At 46.8% G+C, this 19,881-nt stretch overlaps 1 protein-coding gene, 1 non-coding gene and 1 pseudogene across 2 annotated transcripts in view; 1 reads left to right on the top strand and 2 right to left on the bottom strand.

Moving 5' to 3' along the window:
• DAGLA (diacylglycerol lipase alpha) overlaps nt 1-19,881 on the top strand; it is a 642,479-nt gene that overhangs the window by 76,599 nt on the left and 545,999 nt on the right. The gene's annotated exons all lie outside the window — the stretch shown is intronic.
• LOC147730774 (U6 spliceosomal RNA) lies at nt 667-773 on the bottom strand. Its single transcript, XR_015308807.1, has one exon. It is a non-coding gene; the product is annotated as a U6 spliceosomal RNA (small nuclear RNA).
• Nucleotides 1,921-2,016, bottom strand: LOC147730773 (U6 spliceosomal RNA; annotated as a pseudogene).

Here is a 19,881-nt window from a genome sequence, read left to right as displayed (position 1 = left end):
AGGAAAAGGAGGCCAGCCAGGAGCCGCAGCACCTGCCATCCGAACGGCCCCAGCGAAGACCCCCGGGACCGAAAGAGTCCCATGAATAAAGCGAGGGACGACACCGCCGACGCCCGACAAATCTCCACAGAGGAGACACCCTGAAGGGGGCCCAGGACACCGGGCCACACCCCGTGGACCGAACCTGGACCCCCGCCGGATCCACCGAACCCAGCGAAGCGTAGGACGGGATGAAAGCCTGTGGAAGCCAGCGAACCAAGGTGGAAAGAGGGCTAGTGGCCCGAACGAACCGGGCCAACAGACACAAACAGGCCAAGGAAAGGAAAGACGTGCGGCCAAGAGAAGCCAAAACAGCACGCCGACAACCAGCACGGACAAGAGGGGAACTGCCTCGGCAGGGAAAAGGTGGAAAAGACACCACCCGAGCCCGGGACCCCAGGGAAGGAACCCCGGGAAGGACACGGGGGACATGCCGGAGGACCAACCATGTCCGGCAAAACCCGCAAGAATGGAGGGGAGCGGAGGTACGACCCCCGCACGCCCATCCGCCCAGCAGACACCACTGCCACCAGGGAAAAACCACCTAAAAGGTGAGGAACCGCCAAGCCACCGAGGGCAGGGGCCCAAAAGGGCGGACCCCGAAGAGCTCGTAGAACGAGAGAGAGAACACAAATGGAACGCTTCACGAAATTGCGTGTCACCCTTGCGCAGGGGCCATGCCAACCTTCCCTGTATCGTTCCAATTTTAGTATATGTGCAGCCGAAGCGAGCCCCCAAGGGGGAGACCGGCAGAGCTCCCGTGGGCGACGGAGAAACCAAACTCTGGAGCCAAGCGAGCCACCAGGGAAACCAGCCCGTCGAACACCGGACTGTGGAAGGCCCGCAAGGCAGCCCATCGGGCCCACCGGGAAGAAGCGGTCACGCCCAAGGAAAAATCCCTCAGCCAGGAAGCCAAGACCCGCAAGGGGTCCACGGAGGAGCGGTCAGCACCAAGCCGACCGCACCAAAGCCAGAGGGGAGCCCCCCCCGCCAGGCACAGAAAGAGAAAGTGGAAGACCAGTGGTAGCCCAGCAGCAAAACCACCGCCCCAGAAGATCAACCCTGAGCAAGCAGCGACAACCGCTCAAGAATCAGGCCTGCCGAGGGAGGCAGGCCAGCAGAAAAAGGGCCGGCTCAACCCCGCCTCCGGGTGCGGGGGACCCAACCCTGGAACGAGAAGAACCCCGTACGGCCAGTAGGCTCGAACCGCCCGCTCGCAAAAGGAGCGGGTACCAGGGGCGGCGGCCCCGCCGGGAACCACAAACTGGAACGCTCCCCGAAGTTGCGAGACAACGCTCAGGGGTCACTCAGCACTGTATCGTTCCAACCGAAGTCCATGCGCTGCCGAAGCGCCCAGGAGTACTCCGGCCCTGCCCAAGCGAATCCCGCAGTTCAGAGGGCACGGGGGAAACGCGAACCTCAGACCGAAAGGGCCAGCGATAGACAGGGCAACCACAAGGACCCGGGAGGAGAGAGCAGAATCAGGGCCGGAGGGCCGAGTCGAGGCCCCAGGCGCCGAAACACCACCGGGGTCAGGGCGAGACCAGGCAACGAAGGCTAGATCCGACCCAGTCGAACCGCCCTCACCCAGCCGGACCCCGGGGGAAAGATAGCCCGAAGGGACAAGGCCGGTGACACCTACACCAGCAGGACGACCGACCCGACCAAGACCTGGGGACACCGAATGCACCGGTGCAACAGATGGCAGGCCAGGAGGATCGTTAGTGGGATTCAAAACCCACGCCTCCAGAGGAGACTGCGGCCTAAACACAGCGCCTAAGACCCTTCGGCCCTCCGAAGCACGAGGAGCCGCGCGATAGCATCAACGACCCCCAAGCGCCCCCTACCCCCCCGGACGAACCAGAGGGAAGCACCGGGACCAGGAATATGGAACGCCTCACGAATTTGCGTTTCATCCGTGCGCAGGGGCCATGTTAATCTGTCCAAATTCAGTAAATGTGCTGCCGAAGCGAGCACCATACGACCCCCGAAGGCGTACAAGCCCGAGACGGGATCCGAAGGGACCCCGACGGAGGAGAGACACCGCCTGACGTGAAGCCCACGAAAAAGAGGAGGCCGAGAGGAATCACCCCTCCCGAAAGGGAGCGACAAGACCCACACCCGGCGAAGAACATCCACCAGGCGGGCCAGGAGCACAGCTCCCACCCCCGGGCCGGAAGGCAAGGCCAACGGAAGTACCCGCAACAGAGAGGGAACCCCCACTCGCCGGCCGGCCCCACAGGCCGACCCCAGGTGTCCGGAAAAACCAACAGGCGAGACCAAGGACGGAGCCGGCCCCCCTCAACCCGTCGAGAAGGCAAACGCCCCGGGGACAGCCGCGTCCCCAGACGGGACGCAATGGAGGCCACAGCCCCCCCCAGGGAACCCCCAGGAGAGAGAGGGTCGAAAGCCAGAACCTAGGGGTGATGAAAGGAAGGGAGCGGCAGACCCAGCACCAGACCGGGAAGAGCCGAAACTCGGGCCCGGATCCACAGGCGGACGGGGAGTCCGAAGGAAGGCCGTGTCCGGGGGAGCGGGCCCCAATGAAAAGCCGTCACCGCCGACCAGGACGCAGCCAGACCAGACGGCCGTGTCTTCTCTGTATCCTTCCCCAGCTTTGCGGCCATCTGAGTGGCAAAGGTGACCAAGTCCACCTCCCCAACGCCCAGCACAATGGACGCCGGCAGATGCCGGGAGACCGGAGACATGCGCAGAGAACGCACCCCGAGAAACCCCGGGAATGCCCCCGCCGCCGGCAGAGGGAACTCCACGCCCTAACGCGGGACGACTCACGCACATGCGTGACCCCCCTGCGTAGGGGCCATGCCGAACTGCACAGAAGCGCAATACGCCATAAACATAGCACACAACACACCCGCAAGGGCCTAAGGCGCTCGCACAAAAGCTGTTGCGGACCCCCACCCGACTAACTCCCTGGGGCGTCCATCCCCGGACACCCCTGAAGCACGGAGGGGGCCGATGCGGAGAAAAAGCAAGCAAATGCCCAGAGCCGCAGAACGTGACTCCAGGTTGGTTAGGCACCGAGGTATAGAAATACCAGGACCGGGGACGCAACCGACCCCCAAGACCCGCCGAGGCGGGGAACCGCTTATTGTGCCCGGGCCCGCCCGGGACCGCTGCACCAACCATCAGGCCACACTCCCACTGGACGAGAGGCAGACGAGGCGAGGAGGGTCAAGGGCCCCCGCCGCGCAAGGCCCGAAGGGCTAGCGTCGCCAAACAGGGAGACCCCGTAGACGGAGACAGAAGGGATCCATCACCCCCCCCCCCCAAGGAGACCAGAAGGCACGGCCACCCGGCCTCTCAAACTCACTCGAGTCCGGAGCAACCTGACGGCCCAGGGCGAGCCAGGGCGTCAGAATGGGAAAACAGACCTAAGGGATCTGACCCCACGTCGTACCGCGCACCCATAGGTCGCGCCAGTGTACCACAGAGAAGCTGGACATGACACATTGGTTAAGTTACACAAGGAAATTAAGTAATTAGCTCAGAATTACAGGATGTGCAGTCGACCCCGAGGATCGAACCTTGGTTTCCAGCCCCAAAGTCTGTACTCTAGCTGTCAGACCATAATCTCTTGTTCCAGTCAATGGCAAACAACCACATCAAACAACACGAACACTACACATTGTGTTGCCTGCGACAGCCAGACAATACTGGGCCGGACACCAAAATATTAGTGAAACTGCAATTACACCGCGCCAGTGACGCAGTCAAGGAAATCAAAAAAAAATTGCCCTCACCGAGGAATGAACCCCGGACCCTTCGAGGAGGAGACAGACGCGCCCTGCATGCAGCGTCCAAATCTGCCGGGGAATGCCGCGCCAGACCGATGAAAGACCTCATCGGACGCACCTGGAGGCAACCCAACCCCGCCCCCGAGGGGCGGGGGGCGATCGGAGGCAACACCAGCACCGCAAACCGCCACGGCCCGTAGGGCCAAATGATACGAAGGGAGGCGGCGGCGCACAGCGCCGCGGAGAGAGCATCCGGACCCGGACAGCGGAGCCCCCGAGGACCCGCCGACAGGCAAGGTAGGCCCGTAGTGAGAAGGAAGGAACCTTCGCAACCGGGATGGGTAGATTCCCTAACATTGCACTGAACCCCTGTGAGGGAGCGCTAGCGACTCACCGCCTCGAGGCCGGGTGACACACGCTGTGTGTTCACTGATTTCACCCGCCTCGCCGAAGCGCCCCAGCACGTCGCGCTCTCCAGAGTCGGCAAATGCAGCCAGCGCACACGCTGGAAAAAAGGAAGAGCGCAACACCCGGCGGAAAGGCAGGCACGAGGTCAGATTTATAGTTGCACGAAACATAGTCGGGAGAGGCGGAAACTGTCATGACTAGCCAGCCCTCCTTAGTAGACCACTCAAATGCAACAGCATTTCCCCTCAAATCATCCACATACCGCAGTAAGACTATATGTCGATGCACAAACTGCAGGCAGACAGGGGATCAGCTCGAGCCCAGGGGAACAAGATACACATGGGCTTCTGCTGCGTAGGACCCAAACGCCCACATAGTGGCCCGGGCCCACCCGTAACGACCTGGGAAAACAAGGGAACGACTAAACACCCCACATCCCCGGCCGCCCCCCCCCCCCTGTAGACCCTTGGCACGCAATAGCAGCACCTAACCGGCCCCACAGGACCGGGGGGAAGGAAGAGGGGGGGGGGATTTTTTAGGCAGAAGGCACCAGAGACCGCTAGAGCAGGTCCTCCACCCTAAACCCCAAGGGCCAGCTCACGCCGGCCCATCTTACCTGAACAGCGCCTCTGGAGAGAATCGCGCAGAACAAAAAAAAACAGGCTGTTGGTTGGGCCGGTCCGCCTCTTATAGAGGTCAGGTGGGACTGGTCGGCCATGTTGGGAGGGGGTGGGAGGTGTTTTCTTTTGCTTTGGAGGGTTCTGTTGTGGAGCTAAAGCTCACTATGTAAATCATGTGGCGAGGAAGACTAACGAGGAGGTAATTGCTGAAAGCTATCAGTGGTGGCCAACCTGAATCGTTTTGTTTTTCCTGTGAGACACCATAAGTGCAATGGGTATTTCTGACATGGGTCCTAGAGCTCATTTTGCTTTAGGATTAAAACTGCACCTCACTAATGAGGCTCAATCCGGCCAACACATGGGGTGTGCATATTCTTATTAGAGGGGAGGGAGTTTCCTTCTCTCCAAGCTATGCCAACCTCACCATGGGTTGGTGGGAGAAGACCATAGTTCGGAGAGAGGAGAACGAGAGACACACAGCGAAAATAGCACTTTGACTGACAATCATAGACAATCTTTTTTTGATATGGAATGGAACTGAACAAGAGTTCTTGGAAGACTTTGATGAACTAAACAACAACGAAGTAGTCCTGAAGTTTACATGCAATACAAGTATAAAAGAAATCAACTTCTGGACCTAACAGTGTATATAAAAGACAGTGAAATACAAACCAAGATATACGGCAAACTAACATCAACTTATAGTATTCTTCATGGCTTGTACTTCCACCCCCAAATCATGTATCAAGAGTATTCAATATGGGAAGTTCATAACAGTGAAACAAAACTATTTAAGAAATGATGAAATGGAATCTAAATTTAAAGACATTGAAATTAGATTTCTACAAAGAGGTTAAAATATAGAGACATCAAGCAAGGTCAGTGTTGGAAATGGCACTTTTTGCAGGGTCATCCCTAAACCTTTTGCCTTCCTCCTTGATTTTACCTAACCTATTTTTGTTGGCTTTATGACTCTGGGCATTTTATCACTGCTGATCAGTGCTAAAGTGCATATGCTCTCCCTGTGTAAATATGACTGTGTGAATTGGTATATCCCTGATTGGCTTATTTGAGTTACCTGTTAGTCCCTAGTAGGGTTGCCTATGTGTGCCCAGGGCTGGTAACCCAAATGCTGCTGGTGGGCCTGCAGCGCTGGTTTGCGCCACCCACAGAAGTAGCTTGTAAATGGTTCCTCGGACCTGCCACTGCAGTGTCTGTATGCAGTCCAGAACTGCCATCTTGGCTGTGAAGTGCCCACACTTCCCAGCCCCTGAACCTTCCCTTAGCATCATGTCAGTCACCCCTATGGTAGGTGCATTGTGTGTGTAAGGTAGGACATGGCTTGATATGTGTAGGATGGCCTGGTAGTGAATCACCCTCCATTTTGTTTTTCACTGCTGCAAGGCTACCTGTTCTCCATAGGCAAAAATGGGCAGATTGGCTATTACATCTTATAGTCCTATCTGACTCAAGGAACTTGGTATAAATTCGAGTTTAGTATGCCTGAACTCAGAATGATAAAGTACAAATTTTAATGAAGTTGGTTTTAACATTCTATGTTTGAAAATACCGACTTTTAGAAAGTGGGTATTTTCTTGCCTAAGCCTTCCAGTGTGCTCTGCTGTTATGTGTATTGGCTGTCTGGGTTTAGAGGGGCAAGGCAGGCTGAGTCAGACCTGGGTTAAATAGAGAAATCTGCATTGAGTACTGGGGAGGGGTAGCACCTTCTCCTGAATAGGGCTGTGCCTGGCAAGGTGAATGCTGGCTCCACCTCCTACTGTGCGTCTGATGGCAGACCCCCTCTTTCTCAAAGGAAGGATGCAGCCTGGTAAACAAAGTGCTCCAGGCCTGAGCAGAACTGGTTCTGGCTGGGTTCAGTGACTAGAGACTTTTGAGAACAAATACTTATGGGGTATAAATATCTGTGCCCAAAACCCAGATTTTTGTATTGCTCCTGGATGTCAAGAAGAACCTCTGTCCGTGTTACTGAAGGAATCTGCAGGAGAGGACTGTCCTTGTGCTTGTGTGCTGTTTCTTGGATTGGCCTGCAGTAGTTCCCCTTGGACTTGGAAGAAGAGGGGAAAGGACTTTTGAGAGACTTTTATTTTGCTAAGCAATCACCCATGTAAGAGAGCTAGCACATCTGACTCCCCACAAGCACATCTGACTCCCCACCAGCCTACTGATTCCTCCCAGCGGGGATTTCTATCTGCAGGTGAGGCTCCTGTGAGTTCCAGGGCCTCTAGTTCTACTACAGAGAAGAGAGTGCTGAAAATCGTCGCTAACGCCGTTTGCGAGCAGCCGCAGCTAAAGAGCGTAAGAAAAATCATCATGCTGCTGCCGTCGAGCGCTTGCAAACCGAAGATCATCGCATTGCACGCTTGCGGGTCACAAAGTGCTCGCTAACCCCAGAGATCATCGCACGGGCTTGTCGAAGGATCGCTAACTCCAGATCATTGCATCGAGATCATCGAAGATCGGGCGCCGTGCGTCCATTATTTTATTCTCATCGCACCCGGATCGTCAGTCCCTTGCGGGTCGCCATTTTCTTTCGTCGCAACAAGACCGCACACGCAACATGATCAGCGCATCATCCTCCCCTGCGGCAAGGATTCAACGCATCGCTGGCCTAGCGTGAAGAAGTCTGTTGCTTTGTCCCGCACGCACCCGCAGAACGGCGCATCATCCTCCTTTGCGGCAAGGATTCAACGCATCGCCGGCCTAGCGTGGGGAAAATGATCGCTACAGCTCCTTTGCAAAATTTAGCTTGTTTGGCTACGAAATCCAGGTACTTTGTAAGTAAAAGGGTCGCAGCAACCCCTGCCATTAACTGAACCCCTATTTGAACACTTTGAACTCTTTTTTTCCCAGCTTTTCAAGACTACCCCCTTTTTTCAGTACTGTGGCTTTTTACCGTTACTGGTCTTGTGTTAAGTCTATATATGAAGATACTTATTTTTTATAAATACTTGTGTGGTGTCCCTTTGTAGTGTCCTTCACTGTGTTACTGTGTATGATCATAAATGCTTTACACACTGCCTCTAAGATAAGCCTAGCTGCTTGTGCTAAGTTACCACAGGGTTGAGCAGGGGTTATCAAAGAGTCTATCCCCCTTACTCTGACTTAGGAAGAAGGGCCCCCACTTGGACTGTGGCCAGCCACTGCCAACTAGAGACCCCCATTTCTAACAGTCAGGAATGAGCAAGATCCTTGACACAAGCTCAAACACTTGTCAGCAAAGGAAGTAGAAATTTGAGGAAATATGATACAACCATCAGAATGATACTCACGTATAGTCAGGAAAGCCACACAATCAAAAACATCTTGAATAAAAATTGGACTATCTTAAAAAAAGGATCGGGACATAGAAGAGAAGTTAGGACCTAGACCTAATGTAACATTTCAAAAAGTACCATCATTGTGTGACAAATTGGTGAGGAGTCATTTCACCATGAACAAATCAAGTAACTGGCTATAAAACAACAAGTAGGATTCAGCAAATGTGAGAAGTGCCAAGCATGTGGAATCGGCAGAAGCACGAAAGAGCTCCAAGATCTGAAGAGCAAAACATTTACCATCAATTAAAAATCCCCTGTGACTCAGTGTATGTAGCTTATATTTTGGAGTGCTCCTGTGGAATGAGATTAATAAGTAGCACGATCAGCCCTTTGAAGAAACTGATCCTAAAACATATTAGACCTGTTCAAAAGAAAGACATGAACTATGCAATTGCCAAATAAATGATAACGCATCCTAGAAAGAATTGGCTTAATATAAATTATTTTGGGATAGCAGCGGTCCCAAAAAATGAGGGAGGAGGCAACAGAACTCTTAACCACATGCGCGCTGCTCTGATTCTGCTCATATGCTGACTTTTTAAAAAACGCACTTTACATGACGAGCTGGGCTCGTAATCAGTGTTTGAGGAGGCTACACCATGACGAGCCCAGCTCGTCATCAGCCTCGAAGGGGTTAAACTAAGAAATTTAGAGTCACAACTCATCATTAGATTGAAAGCAAAGACCCCTGAGGGTCTTAATGAGGTTGAAGAGCTTTATCTTCACTTATGAATCCTCTACATATTTGTTGATATGGATGAAATAATGGGCAGTCTAGGGGTTGAAGATCATAAACATACGAATATAGAACAATTGAGATAGTGGGGATAAACACAAGATCATATAAAAATGTTCTATCATCAACACACTAAGTGAACATTATGGTTCTTATTGGGTTTCAAATCCACTATTTGTAAGCATCACACATCAAACTGACAGTCGTCTAGGCATGGGGCATAATACACTGATGTATAAATAGCCATTGAGACATGAAGAATATTGGGGTACTAAGCCAGATATGCATGGAGACTTGAGTAAATAGGTCCCCTCCAATAGAGGTATATAAAGGGTATGTGTCATTATACCCAGTATATTAGTAATGACAACATTACATGGGTAGAGTGGAGGTATGGAGAGTAGATTATTGCCGCAATTAGGCAAAGGCAATATCAGATGTACCCTGATATCCCTATAAAGACACATACATACAAAATGGTATACCCTTAAATAAATATGCAGAACTAAATACATTAGTCAATAAAACAAATTTGATCTTAGAAAGAAAAGCCCATTCAAAGTTTTACTTTTGATTAAATAGCAATGTACAACAATCGTCTAAATGTAAACTGATACAGTGAATTGTAAACATTAATTGTTTGCTTGTTTTTAATAATCATTTGTCACGTAAAACTATCAATCCCATTATGCCTCATAATGGACACAATGGGAGAGAGGTATATAAAGTAGAAAGCAATGATGAACTCGTAACATTGTGAGCAAGACCAGTTTGGTTGAAACGCGTAGGTTGTGGTGATATGGCAAAACTTGTACCGACCTAATACATTGAAAGGAAACCTTCCTTTCAAGAGTGTAGCATTATTCATAATTTGAGGGATTACTGGCTTCGGGGCTAGTCCACCATCGACGTTAGCACCAGCTGTGGAAGGTGCGCACTGCGAATGGACAGAATTGGTGATGGATATATATAGGGCATGATCATAAAACAAACACAAAATAACAAACAGGGGATTAATAGAATAATTTCTATATAAACTAAAAAAAAGAACGGAAGATGCTTATTGAAATGTACAAATACTCATTGTATCATCAATCAGAGTATAAAATGTATCTTAAAAATAAGTGAACAATTTTAACTAGACAATATTGCTTCTAGGAAAATGTACAATCCTGCTGATGTAGAATGTAATTTTACATCTTTAAGGTATTTCCCCATTTTGGTTTGTTTGGTTTGTACAATCATATATAATAATGAATTGTGTAAGAGAAATTGTTTTCAACACTGCACTTGCACTTTTGAAACCATTGTTTTTAAGCAAAAAAAGAACCTATGTTCCACTTTTTAACACACTGTAAGATGGCCACCGCTTGGGACATAGAGGTGTAGTCCGCCCTCACTGTCTATCAGAGAGATGTGGGAATGGCGGACAATATAATGGTTTCCTTTAGACACACTTACCGACACTGACGAAGCCGTGAGGCGAAACGCTTCTGTTGGAGGGGCAGGGGGTCTGCCAATAAATCACTTACAAAACCGGATAACCAGAGTGCTGTCTATTGTCGGCGTACGGAAACAAGCCGAATTGTTGTGCAAATATATATATATATATATATATATATATATATATATATATATATATATACTTTTACAAGGAAATATTTATCTAAGATTAGCTATAGAGGCTGACCTAGTATTGGGATACTGGGACAGTCGTCTGAAAACTGTTCATGTCCAAGGAAATCCAGGATGTCTGGTCACTCTAGGCTAAATACATGTAAGAATTTTGAAAAGTGCAAAACACACATGATCTGTTTCTGTAGGATAGACTGTCCCTTAAGGAAAAAGAAATAGACAGACACACCAAAATGTGCAATTCATATAGGACATACTGTTGGGAAAGAGGAAAATAGGACCACTGACACAATATTGTTGTAAACAATATAGTTGATGAAAAAATTGCGTAAAAAATATAATTTACCATAATATCATCCTCCAGAGCTTTCCAAACTGTGTGTCCCGACACAGTACTGTGTCGCCTGCAAGTGGTGGGTGTGTCGCAGGATGAGGCACTTAGCACATAACTGATAATTAGGAGGCATTCCTTTGAAAGAGTGTGTTTATGAGTCAGCCACAGCAGCGCAGACTCTGAGACACTCTGCTCTAGGGGGGGACCGGGAGAGTCACAACACAGCCCCATTAACAAGTAAATGGTCCTTTAAAGACCTGCGTAGTACTCGAGGTGCAGCTGTGTGTGCCCGGGAAGCTGGGGTCAGGTGCCAGAGGGTGACAGGCAGAGGGAGGGAGACAGTGAGATAGAGGGAGGAAGTCAGGGAGAGAGAGGGAAACAGAGGGAGGGAGACAGAGGGACGGATACAGAGGGATTGAGACAGAGGGAAGGATACAAAGAGGGAGACAGACATAGGGAGGGAGACAGAGGGAGGGAGACAAACAGAGGGAGACAGACTGAGGGAGGGAGATAGAGAGAGAGGGAGACTGACAGAGAGAGACAGAGGGAGGGAGACAGACAAGGGACAGACGGAGGGAGGGAGACAGAGGGAGAAAGAGAGAGAGGGAGACAGACAGAGTGAGTGAGACAGAGGGAGGGAGAGAGAGGTAGAGAAAGGGAGAGAGATAGAGAGGGATGGTGACAGAGGGAGGGAGAGGGAGGGAGACAGAGAGAGGGAGACAGAGAGAGGGAGGGAGACAGAGAGAGGGAGACAGAGAGAGAGATACAAAGAGAGGGAGATAGAGGGATGGAGAGGGAGACAGAGAGAGGGAGGGAGGCAGAGGGAAGGAGAGGGAGACAGACAGAGGGGGGAGGCAGAGGGAAGGAGAAGGAGGGAGGCAGAGAGAGGAAGACAGACAGAGGGAGGGGGGCAGAGGGAAGGAGATGGGAGGCAGAGGGAAGGAGAGGGAGACAGACAGGGGGGGCAGAGGGAAGGAGAGAGAGACAGAGGGTGGGAGACAGAGGGTGGGAGACAGAGAGCGACATACAGACAGAGGGAGGGAGGGAGACAGAGGAAGCGAGACAGACAGAGGGAGGGAGGGAGATAAGTAGACAGACAGAGGGAGACAGACAGACATATATGTATATTCCTATATGAACAGACACACAAACACATATACACTAAATAACAACAATTTCATTGTGAATTTGTCAAGCATCACCCTCACAGCGGCTGAAAAACAGCGGCTGACATTGGGACTTTCTTTTTGCCCGGAGTCCAACTTTAATTATACCCAAACCCGTGCGGACATTTATAAATTCATAAGGAAACTAAAACTAAACAAAATTCCATGAACAACGGGATGCGTGGAAAAATGATGAAGAGAGGGCCTCGCAGCAACATCCAGAGGTGCAAGGCCTTGTGGGAGCGGATTACGATCTACTTTATGGTATACATGGGCTGGAGAGAGGGGGAAAATATCGAGTGACCCCTCCCAGTTATCATTAAACGTAGTCACACCTGAAAATGAAACTGGACTAACACAAATAGCAGGTACAAATGTTAAGCCTGAAACCTCTTTTAAACCAAAATGTAAATTCGTACCGGTCATGGCACGGGATTCAATTGAAGTTTTTAATGAACAATTGGTGGCACAAATTAAAAGATTGAATATTAAGATTTCCAAATCCAAGAGAAATTACACTAACCATGAGAGGAGATACTGGCAACTGATTAACAAATTGAAGGACAATGACCAAGTCATAATACGGAACTCAGACAGGGGGGGAACTTGGTATTGTGGCCTGTGCAAGACCATCTTCAAGAGGCTTACAGCCAACTCAATAACATCGAGTGCTACAGGAAAGTTCCTTTTACAAAGCACAAAGACACCCAGGAGGCTTTGTATAAACAACTATTGGCTTGGAAAAGTGTGGGGATGCTGAACTGGGAGGAATTCAAATATCTAAAGAAGGAACATCCCAGCATTCCGGTGATCGATTTCATACCTAAAATACATAAGAGTATGAATAGACCACCGGGGTGCTCCATCATTCCGCATGCGATGGCCTACTGGAAAATCTTTCAAGGTACATCGATTTCTTTTTGCAGTACATAGTCAGGAGCCTGAAATCCTATGTACAGGATATGAGTGACTTTCTTAGGAAGATTCATGACATAGGATGGAGGTCCTCTTACCTGTTATTAGCTCTTGATGTGTCTAGTTTATATACATGCATTAGAAATCGGGATGGCATGTGGGCTATTGAATATTTCCTTTAAAATAGGCGAGAAACATGTCGACCATCTGGGAGTAAAGTATGTAATTTGTCACAATAAAACAAAATAGGCTACCCCTCCCTTATTATTTTTTTCATGCAGGGTCCCTCACAGAACAAAGCCTTAAGAGGATTCCCTCACCTGTTTTAACATCTCAACACACATCTACAACAAACTAGGCCCCTCACCCCCACTACACCCTTATGGCAAGAAACAAAAGATCTCCGAAAAAGAGCCCCTTTAAGGGTGCCCGTCGGGCATTGCAGCGCCGGCCCGACGAGGAGCAGGCTCAAATGATGAAGCATGACATCTAGCTTGCTGGGTGTGTGAGAGCCCTAGTTCCGAAAGGAGGAATTCCCCTCCTTGACCACCTGTAATATAACGCCAAGACTGACTAGCTATGGCACTTGAATGGTGATTATCAGATCACCTAGGAATTCCGTACTCTTTCTTTGTAAAAGGCATCTAGGGCATGTACGTTGGACCTACTAAAGCCCACCAATTTGTCCCTCCCTTTTGTTGACAAGTCCATAGAGAATCCCACCCCGGAGAACGTCATTGAGTTTCTCAAAACTGTTTCATAAGGGAGGGTTTTCCTGTCAAAATGACCACTGACAATGGTGCTCAGTTTCAATCTACAATGATGAGCGATTCTGCAGGTGAGCAGCATGACAGAACCTCCTTGCATTAAATAAGTCCAAGAGACAAGCATACTAGCCTTATAACTCGATCTATATGTTAGAAGCTTACAACATCAAAGTACTGACAATTGTATAGTCCTAATAATATGCCTGGCATCATGTGCAGCACACACTGAGATCGACAGTCGTTCTGGAGTTTGTTGTTCACACTATGCAACCCTTCGCCTGTGATCAGTACACCGTCAGCTATGTTCTGCGTCAAGGCAATTCCCTTCAGCAATGCTCCGTAGTGTTTTGCACAGCCTCTGCCATGATCACGTACGCTACGTGAACCCTCAGGTTTGCTCAATAATGCCTATCCCACCTTCCAACACACAATACGCATACCCACTCAAGCAGTATTTTACATAGGGCTCGGTGCACTTCACAACTATGGCTCTGTCTGAGCATGCCTGGTTTGCCCGATGCACAAGCATGTTACACTTGGCACACATTACCAGTCTCTACCCTCTATTCACACTTCTCCTCTATAGCCATGGTCACCTTCTCTGCCCCTCTTTTCATACTTTGCAAAAATACACCAACACGTTTAGTGATTAAAGGAAAACATCAAGGTGAACAAAATGCATCTGGTGTGCTGTGTCTCGAGGTCTAAAGTAAAAACCACTATCCTGCACTCTGGCCTGTTTGCAGGGGCAGGTTAGAAGTTGCACACTGGAATACCTAAGTGGGCACCTCTAGGTTTGGAGAGAGGAACAGTGCCCGGAAGATCCGACATGATATTCCTCAGACATTGCCCGGAAGTCTTGTCAGCCCAAACAGATTAGAAAGGCTATTAGACTGCTATGCATCCTGCAGAGCCCCAGAAGACACTCCACACTACAATGAAGGAGCCTGTGCCTCCAGGATACTTCTGATTTTGAGGAAATGGTGGAAAAGAAATGGAGATTCAAAACATTTCTGGCTTTTTTGAAACTATCTTGCCTGCTTTGCATAAGAAAAGAGGATCCGTGTTTGAATTGTGTGGCTCATCATCACTCCCCTAACAAAACATATTTGTGGCCAACTTTGACTCCTCTAATTGAGTCTGCACATGAAAAGAAGGAAGGTCCTGCTCACAGAAACCTGACCTACTACTCCTTGAATTTACTTTCCTTTGAGCATTTGGTGCCTGTCTCATCCCTTTCTTTGTTAAAATGCCAAGGAGATACATTCAGCATTGACTGACCAGAGTTATATATTTTAAACACATTATAAACTGTGATGGTCTCTAGCCTCCCGCCAGCGCCCCACTGACCTGGATAAGAATTGGCGCTTGAGGACTAGCTGTAGGTAACCAGGTTGCCCAGTGGGGCAAATTCTCCCACTATAGTGTAAAACTAGCTCCTAGCAGGCAAACATTGGGTCTTATTTATGAGACCATGTGACACTTTTACACCGTCATTGATTCCCTTTTTTTGACGCACATGCAGTGTAACAAATGTGCCATGTTGCGCCCTATTTACAAAGTGACGCATCTAGGCAGATGCCCCACATTATAAAAGGTCTGCGCCACATTAAACCTGGCACAGGTATAATGTATGCAGGGTGGGCGTTCCCCCACAAAAAACCTCTTAGAAGTGGCGCATTGAAATCTATGAGATTTCAGTGCGCCACTTCTAGGACGCCATTGCATCAATATCTTAAGCCTGCTTCATAGCAGGCGTAGGCGTGACGCAGGCCCTTTCACATGGGGCTTGCCCAATGTGAAAGGACACACAGCTGGAGTTGCGTCTGTTTTCAGATACCTCAGCAATGGATCACTGACATAATATGGAGGGACATAATATCGACTATCAGAAATATCGGCGAAAAAATATCGACAGACAGAATATCGACTTTGTATCTACAAACAGGTAAGTACAAAAATATTGAGTAAAAAATATCGTTTACAAAAATATATTTTGTAAAAATATCGACTTTATTAAAAACAATGTTACATTAAATTAAGATTAACATTTTTTTACTAAAATATACTTAAAAATACTTAAATGAACTTATAATAATGAAATAATTAATGAAAGTTATAAAAAAAAATTACAATCATATTTGTTAAAACATATATATCTAGTAACATAATATAATTTAAAAATATCAAATATTATTACCGTAGGATAGCGGAAGTGTAAAATTACTATTCCCACTCCAGAGAGTGCAACAGTAGATAAGGCGTTGGATAGCGTAGAGGTAAAAATTACTATTCCCACTCCAGAGAGTGCAACAGTAGGGAAAGCATTGGATAGCGTAGGGGTAAAACTTACTATTCCCACTCCAGAGAGTGCAACAGTAGGGAAAGCGTTGGATAGCGTAGGGGTAAAAATTACTATTCCCACGCTAGAGAGTGCAACAGTAAGGAAAGCGTTGGATAGCGTAGGGGTCAAAATTACTATTCCCACTCCAGAGAGTGTAACAGTAGGGAAAGCGTTGGATAGTGTATGGGTAAAAATTACTATTCCCACTCCAGAGAGTGAAACAGTAGGGAAAGCATTGGATAGCGTAGGGGTAAAAATTACTATTCCCACTCCAAAGAGTGCAACAGTAGGAAAACGTTGGATAGCGTAGGGGTTAAAATTACTATTCCCACTCCAGAAAGTGCAACAGTAGGTAAGGCGTTGGATAGCGTAGAGGTAAAAATTACTATTCCCACTCCAGAGAGTGCAACAGTAGGGAAAGGGTTGGATAGCGTAGGGGTAAAAATTACTATTCCCACTCCAGTGAGTGCAACCGTAGGGAAAGCGTTGGATAGCGTAGGGGTAAAAATTACTATTCCCACTCCAGTGAGTGCAACAGTAGGGAACGTAGATACTTCATATATTATTAAAATATATATATATATTAATATCTATAAAAAAAATAATTGAAAGTAATTACCAATTTAATATAATATAAAAATTAATTAATTACAAATACTAATTTAATTTAATCATTACAATTAGTTCTATATTAATACTGATTAATTACAAATTAACAATTAATTAATTATTATTTAAAAACTTACTTAACAATTAAAATCTAATAAATACCCAAAACAATTAACATATGTAATTAGTTATAATTAAATTACTTCCCACCCTATTCCCCTATAAACCCACAACCCGCTACAGAAATTAAATTAGTTAAATTAGCATAATTATCAATTAATCAATTAAATAAAATTAATTTGGCAATTAAAATGTAATTAAGTACAAAATAAAAATTAATTAACAATTAATTATGAACAAATACCAATAAATAAATTTACATATTTAATTAATTATGATTAAATTACTTACCACCCTACTCCCCTACAAACCAACAACCCGCTACAGAAATTAAATTAGTTAAATTAACATAATTATTGATTAATCAATTGAATAAAATTAATTGGCAATTAAAATGTAAATAATTACAAAATAAAAACTTATTAACAATTAATTATAAACAAATACCAATAAATAAATTTACATATTTAATTAATTATAATTAAATTACTTCCCACCCTATTCCCCTATAAACCCACAACCCGCTACAGAATTAAATTACGCAAAATTTAAATAACATTAAATTAAATAATTAAATTACATTATAACATAAACACTTTTAACACATAAAATACACTATAAAAAATTCGATATTATTAAATGTTCGATATTTTTATTAACCTATATTATGTACTTCAATATTTTGACTATCTATATTTTAAAATTCAATATTACTTTACTTACCTCCGAAACGATATTTTTGATGTCTATATTCTTTCCATTCGATATTCTGTCCAGCCTATATTTTGTACTCGATATTATGTCCATTCGATATTTTCTAGTCGATATTTTGTTTGTTTACCCTCAGCAATGCGTCACTTTGCGGCAAAAAATACGTCAGAAATACTGATGTAGCTGTAACTCCTTGCAACATGATGCGCCATACTGTAAATATGACACATCCATAATGTTGCAAGGAGGGCGCAATGAGAAGTGACTCATTGCTGTTTTCACACAGCTATGCATCACTTCTCATAAATAAGTCCGTCAATGTATATGTTTTCAGCAGAAGGAGTCCAATTTCTAGTCCCTACCAATAGGACTTAAGCAACCTGCTGTCCATGCTGCAGAAATGTTCCTTAACACTCTCAGGGGTCTAAGTAAAATAACGTTTGAAAAACTCAAGACATTTCCACATTAAAAAGTCCTACAAGATATGACACTAGGGGCCTGATTACGTTGTCGGGGGACTTACATCCGCACAACACCATTGCGGTCTCGGGGCGACCTCAGGTCGGTGGTCCAGACAACGCTATTACAATACAACCGCACATGGTGCAGTCGCATACTCCCATTTCTCTATGGGAGCTTGTGCTGCGGTACGTATATGTTTGTATTGCATCTGTGGCCATGTGCATGTATTTGTGTGTTGAAATTTGAGTTGTGTTATATGTTTCCCTGTTTAATTGAGGTCTGTGATATGTGTGTGTATCCATAGGTGGTACTGTGTGTGGGTCATAGCACACTCGAACTAGTGCTTGTGAATTTATGTGTGCACTTACATTAAGTAATATTAGCGCGAGTGTGTTATTGGATTTGTATGTGCCTTAGAATGCACGTGCTGATGAATATGAGTGCATTTGCATGGTGTATGGACTTTTAGAAAGATGTTTTGCGCCTGTGTTTGTGTGCATATCTTGTGATTTTTTTTGCTGGCAGTTGTTTTTATTTCATATGTGCATGTGGTTTGTTGGTGCAAATGTGAACATTAGTTTGTACGTGTGGCTTGACTTGCTAATATATTGGGGTGCTGTTTACGTCCTCCTTGTTTTGCCAAGCCCTGTGTCCTTTCCTCTTGAGTTAAGGCTAAGCCTGCGGCCCTGCAGGGTTATTTATAGCAGTAGCTTCAGAGAGAAGAGATCTTAGCCTGTCACTCCTGACAGCTCTGGAGAGAAATCCTCCCGGTGCCTCAATTCTTGCCCATGTCTTTATCTCAAGTACTTTCAGCTTCATTGTCAGCTCATGGCTCTCCTATAATTAACCCTCTATTGTACTAGCACAGGGAGGTGTCAGGCAGATCTCAACCCAGAGATAACTTCCTCAGCAGGTGTATGAGCAAGGAGATCAAAATATGAACTATTCTAAGCACTTGAGCTTTGAAGCAGAGATTACCTATTTATTGTCTTCTGTAGCATGAAGTCCACCCAAAATGGAAAATCGGGGTGGTGATTTACATGTCACACACACAAGCAGAGGTGATGACAGATTAACAAGCCTGTAGTAAGCAGAGGTACTAGGCAACTTACAATAAAAAAGTACGACAAATGTGTACAGAAGACATAGCGATTTGCATACCAAGGGGTGTTTTGCAGACATTTGAGGAGTCTAATCACAAAGGTAAATTTACACATGAGTAACATACATGTGTACATTTACTCTTACACTCTATAGTAAATTTACTACTTTTGGCTATTCCCCATTTCTGGTTGTAACTTCACTACAAAGTTCACACTTACTTGTCTCCATCCCCTAAGACAGGAGGCCACACAGTGTTGGAGGTCATTGACGAGGAACGTGTATAAATATGGGGAGAAGTCCTGGAAGCTCCTGAACTGGTTGGCCTCCCGGGACGTTGCTCTTAGAATTATACCCTAGGTCAGGGATGAGATGGGCCTTCTTCAGACATGCACCCACGACATTCTGCAGATGTTTGCTGGCTTCTACCGGGACTGTGTGCCCGCAGGAGATGGTGCATCCGCTGCTGGTGGACTTTGCACTGCCTTCGATTCCTCCCTCGTTGGCCCGAGGCCTTGGCCAAGCCATTGCCATAGACGAGATAGATGCCGCGCTCTCTGACATGTCAGCAGGCGAAACACCCAGCCCTGACAAATTTCCAGTGGAATACTAGCGGAAATTCAAAACTGAACTGAAAGCCTTCTTCCTCGCTTTTTATGACAAACCTGCCGCTAAAGGGGCCTCTGCTGGGGCTCAATATTGCCTCGACAGTGTTTTTTCTAAACCAGGCCACCCCTTTCTTACAGGCCCAATTCCTTAATTAACTCTGAAGTTAAGTTATTTACCAAATCTTTAACTAACTAACTAACTAATCTTTG

Source organism: Lissotriton vulgaris, chromosome 2_1, assembly GCF_964263255.1.
Source record: "Lissotriton vulgaris chromosome 2_1, aLisVul1.2, whole genome shotgun sequence".
NCBI classification, from domain to species: domain Eukaryota; kingdom Metazoa; phylum Chordata; class Amphibia; order Caudata; family Salamandridae; genus Lissotriton; species Lissotriton vulgaris.
The sequence above is the reverse complement of the archived record's forward strand: the minus strand, read 5'-3'. Positions and strand labels throughout refer to the sequence as shown.